The 5,872-nt window shown below is 32.3% G+C and overlaps 1 long non-coding RNA gene across 1 annotated transcript; it reads left to right on the forward strand.

Annotated features, from left to right (window-relative positions):
* The first annotated feature begins 565 nt into the window (after nucleotides 1-565).
* LOC139519742 (uncharacterized) lies at nucleotides 566-4,361 on the forward strand. Its single transcript, XR_011663664.1, has 2 exons — nucleotides 566-737; nucleotides 3,822-4,361. It is a non-coding gene; the product is annotated as an uncharacterized lncRNA (long non-coding RNA).
* Nucleotides 4,362-5,872: the final 1,511 nt, after the last annotated feature.

Below are 5,872 nucleotides of genomic sequence, written 5' to 3' on the forward strand. Positions count from 1 at the left end.
GAATTTTTAGGTCCTCAATGCTCTTCAACTTTTTACTTGTTTGGCTTTATAACTATTTTGATCTGAGCATCACTGATGAGTCTTATGTAGACGCGTCTGGCGTAATAAAGTATAATCCTGGTACCTTTGATAACTATTAAGAACGCTAAACGCACATTTTGAAAAGATACTGAGATTCATGAGTTGCGATTTAATCAAAAGATAAACTGTCCGAAGATCAAATAAAAAATGAAGGTAACATTGACAACTAATCTTACTAATGCCATCAATGTCAATGGTATTATGCAAACCTTAGTGTTTTCGAATGCTTTTGACATTTTTATACAGAGAAAATATTCCGTAGAAATGGATGTATGAACGAAACAAGTAAACCAGAGAATTGATAATGAAACTGCTTTAACGGGAATTTAAAAGGTAGTCTTAATTATGAAAAAAAACTTAGCTGTTAGATTTTCATTACTTGTAGGTTAATCATAATTATGATTATTATTTAAATGTTTAGAATTATTATTTATGGTTATATAGCATGAAACAGATATGTGATCAGTGACTGTTATGTGTGACATTTAACTGTAGATAAAAAAAAATACCTGTATATCTAAGTTCTTTAATATTAGATACGTCGGTATTTTTGTTTTTGTCTAAGTGAAAACTAGCAGGTTAATGAACGATTGTTGTATCGGAAGCTACTTTTGAGTTTTGCATACTCGACGGTACTGAAATTTAATGTAAACAAGGTAAGAAATGCACAAAAAATTTTCAGTTTTGTTTTATTTATTAAAACAAGTATTTACTGTATACGTGAAAGATATGACAAGATAACCGACATATTTGAAATACACTTTGTACAATTATGCAATGTTATGGTTTTATAGCCAGACAAAGTAGGATATATGAATTTTCGAGCCGCTTTCGAAGGGCTTTCTTCAATTATCTTTATTTCAAATGTATACAATTTAGCCATAGGAGATTAGATATTGGTTATGGCATTATTCTATCCTACCAACTTATAATTTTATAGACTTGGAAGTGTAGATTTTTGTTACATTTATCAAATTGATATTTGATCCTTTAACATAACTGTAATCAATATAATACCAACATTATTCAGGATGTTCAAGAAAACAAATGAACAAAATGGGGAATGTGTCAAAGAGAAAACAACCCGACTAAAGAGCAGACAACAGTCGAAGGTCACCAATGGGTCTTCAATGCAGCGAGAAACTTCCGCACCATGAGGCGTGCTTCAGTTGACCCCTAAACAAAAATGTATACCAGTTCAGTGATAATAGACGTTATACTAAACTTCGAAATATAGAGGAGAAACTAAAATTAAAAATCTTACAAGACTAACAAAGACCATAGGCTCCTGACTTGAGACAGGCGCAAAAATTCAGCGGGGTTAAACATGTTTGTTTTTTTTTAGATCTCAACCCTCCTACTATACCTCCAGCCAATGTAGAAAAACAAACACCCAACAATACGCACAGCAAAACTCAGTTCAAAATAAGTTTGATTTCAGATGCCGATGAAGACCGTTTGTCGAAATCTAGATGTTTTGTCGTTTCTCTGTAGTTCTTTTGAAATTATGTCAAAGCTAAATGTCAGTGATAACGTGGACTTTTGTTGTTGTCTAGTTCCGATGTTTACGGAATTCAGTAGACATATCTGGTATTTTGTCGTTTATGTTCCTTAGTGCTGTTGGCTCACACACCTTGTCAGTTCTTTCGTCATAAGTACCTAAGTCCTTGTGTTGCATAAGGGCCAAAGTTTACTTAATATTGCTGAAAGTTAATTGATCTTTATTTCCGTCTTACTACGGAAACCGCTTCATGATTTACGTTTCCAAGCAAGATAAGTCCGATAGCCTATACCTAAATAAACTATGTTATAGGAAGACGTTTAACTCTTGATATCATATTTTTACGTTTATGTGAAATTCATTTTGAAAGACCGATATTAACATGCTTAAGTGAATATAGGTATATTAGTGAAGCAAATTGGATATAATTTACTTATTACCTGTGAAAATTACCCGTTTAAATTACTATTACTGCAAATAATCAGTAATTTGTCAATAACGTACTTGAAAGGTAAAAACATTATATAATATTAAAAGCGTACAAAAGTTAAGAATCTCAGGATTGTTTGAGATGCTATAAGAATATTTTAGTAAGCATCGTATTGCACGGAGCCATTCCGATGCGATTCGGTGTTGTATCATGCAAAGCAATCAAATTTATTATATCAGAATTGTTCCCTTTAATAGTTTCACGTACTTTTGATTTCTTCGTGTTTTTCAATATCTTGGTTTGGTATTTTATGCCATCAACATCCCCCATGACATGTATTGATTTTTCGAACCAGTTTTCAAATTTATACCTATAAAAATAAAAACAGAACAAAACAAAAAAAACTTTAAAGATGATTACTTTTGACTACGTCATTTAAAATCGGGTGAATAGTCTCATTGTCAAAATACCAAAACACCATATTTTCATTTTTAAAGCAAAATTGGGTTTCGTAAGTTCATACCCACAAATACCTTTATTTTTGACGTAACGACATAGCAAGCCTAAATCATGACAATTAATGTAGGTTAAGAACTTTACTTACTGGCTGAATAAATGCTTTTTATTTTCAGATATACAACTTCCCTTTTTGAAGGGAGTATTCAAGTAGACACTTGAATGTCATATATATATTTCCAAGTTGATACAATATTCAAATCATTGCGGTTCATATCAATATTTCCTTTTTTCCCTAAAACCATTACAATGGTCAAACGATTGTAATCCTTATTTTAAAACATTTAAAGGATGTCAGCAATATTTATTTACCCTTTGTGGAATATAGATTGTATCAAAGATTACTCCTAATATGTTGTAAAGGTCGCAGCCACAATTCCTTCCTGTTGACCTGTTTATTCTGTATCATGTACGTTTGTATTATGCCATCACATAAATGATATCTTGAGAATAAACAACTATGTGACTAAGATTCCCTCGATCAAATTTGTTGGATTGAGCTATTCATAAAGGCTCGATGTTTTGGTCATTTAACTGCACAAGTATTGAAGTATTAATATGTCTTTGGCCTGCAAGATTTTTTTGAGTGATTTGACGACCATCAAATTTTTAGATTGGGTCGGTTTGATGAACACACTTTTTTTTAAATATTATCAACATTTACTAATTTAACTTATAATTGATTGTTTATGTGTCTCGAGCAACAAGACCGGGGCTACTTGCAAATTAGAAACATCCTTCCCATTTAGAGCAATGTTTAAAATAAGTTTATGTTACTTGATTAATTGTTTTTGTGTTGTCTGTCTTTCTTCGATTGTTGTTTTTATTCTCCCTTTGTTTTTGTGTTGTCTGTCTTTCTTTGATTGCTGTTTTTATTGTCCCTTTGTTTTTCTTTTAACATTTCTAAGTAAAGAGAGTGGCTCCTTTAAATTAATTGAATCAAAATAGAAAACACTTTATGGTTGAGGAAACCTTAAACTTTACGGGTTTTTTTCTCAAAGAAATGATTACCTTCTAGTTTGTATTGACATACCCACCTTTCTTATATATTTACATATGCATTAACCATTGCACTCCAATAATATAACTGTTCTTTTAATTTTCATCTATGATTGAAAATGACCCATTCTTACCAACGGTTCGAAGTCTCATATATGCTGATGAAGACGATAAAGCAAAATCAGAAATGGAGTAATTATTCATTAACTTCTTATGTCATCAAACTATAGGATTTCCTTCCTGAAATGATTGACAATTTGAAAATAGATCTCAGTAACATTGCTCTCGTTGCAGGATTTCTAAAAACATGGATCATGTTCATGATGAAGTTCTACGGAAAAATTGCAAGTTTCTGAAAGATAATCTTAAGATGGAAGGTCTATTAGATTTAATGCTGGAGAAAGGTGTATTTTCACAAAAGATGGCCGACGAAATCAGAAGTAAAGAGACATCGTGTGACCAAACAAATACTTTTTTTATTATCCTCCGACGAAGAGGACCAAAAGCATTCGATGTATTTATGGAAGGATTGAAAGAAAGTTCTCAGACTTTAGTGTTAGAACGCATGGAACATAGTCTTGGATTAGATCACGTGGACCAGATTCATTAAAAACTAATCTGAAGTTTAAGCCGACATCATGATTTTGGATATAATAATAGTTATTGTTTTATTAGTCACAGGAAGGTATGTCTCGGTGCAATGTTTTTAATGCTATTCCAAATATGCAAGTTCAATTAACTAATGGATGTTTTAGACCTGTGTAAATATATTAATCATAATACATGATTATAAAAATGTGTTTTCCCTAATATCTAATAAATAATATTTCTTTATTCTGGATATCTATACTATTAAACGAGAAGACCTCATTTTGTGTGTCGCTTCTCTTCCTTCCACAGTAAATCAATCATCATCTTATGATTATTCGGATTGAGTTATTTTTGGGAGAAAAACGACAAAAAAAGGAGTCCGAATATGATTCCGTCATCGGACTGGCTTTTAGTCATAGTCAAGACTTCCGGTTTGAAACATACACAAATACAACCAATCATATGATAGATAACAAAAATGAAAAATAAATAAGCCAATCAGAGCGTTCTACATATCATGGTGTTTAGGTCGCAAGAACCACAACTTTTATACCTCCTTAGAGAGGACAATTATTTTTCGCGTTTATATACATGAAAACTACAATTATACTACTTTAATATATATAGAGACTCTCTGTATTCTCTCTACTGTTTTCTTTGAATGTTTACTATTTAAGGGGTCATACCAGTTGCATATATATTAAAATAAGTAAAACATGTGACACATGTACGATGGATAACAAAAATGTTAAATAAATAAGCCATTCAGAGCGTCTCCATATCATGGTGTTTAGATCGCAAGAATCACAACTATTATACCTCCTTAGAGAGGACAATTATTTTTCGCGTTTATCTACATATAAACTACGATTATACTACTTTAATATATAGAGACTCTATGTATTCTTTCTACTGTTTTCTTTGAATGTTTACTATTTAAGGGGTCATACCAGTTGCATATAAATTAAAATAAGTAAAATATGTGACACAAGTACAACCAATCGTATGATGGATAACAAAAATGAAAAATAAATAAGCCATTCAGAGCGTTCTCCATATCATAGTGTTTAGATCGCAAGAATCACAACTATTATGCCTCCTTAGAGAGGACAATTATTTTTCGCGTTTATCTACATATAAACTACGATTATACTACTTTAATATATTAAGACTCTCTGTATTCTCTCTACTGTTTTCTTTGAATGTTTACTATTTAAGGGGTCATACCAATTGCATATATATTAAAGTAAGTAAAACATGCTCAACTTCATCTAAAACTACCTCGACCAAAAACTTTAACCTGAAGCGGGACAGACGGACGGACGGACGGACGACCGAGCGAGCGAACAAACGCACGGATGCACAGACTAGAAATCATAATGCCCATAAATGGGGCATACAAAATTATTGTTGAAAGGGAAAATAGTGATTTGGCAAAAATGAAAGTAAGGTAGAGATTAGAGGCATGCAGGGCCTTTTTCGAGGCGTCGGGGTCGGGTGTTTTTAAGCTCGGGATTTGGGGATTGATCCTTACGGGATCCGGGAATATATTTTTCGATTTCGGGATTTCGGGATCAGGACCCCTCCGACCACCCCTCAAATTAGCCTTAGTCGGTATTAGTCATTTATACATGATTCATGATATCCTACCATTGGTATGTTAATAAGGCTCTCAAAAGAAAAAGCACTGATAGGATTGTCCTAGAAGCATATTTTATTAGACTAATAATGGTCTATATATAAGCAGTTACATT

Source organism: Mytilus edulis, chromosome 1 (genome assembly GCF_963676685.1).
Source record: "Mytilus edulis chromosome 1, xbMytEdul2.2, whole genome shotgun sequence".
NCBI lineage: Eukaryota > Metazoa > Mollusca > Bivalvia > Mytilida > Mytilidae > Mytilus > Mytilus edulis.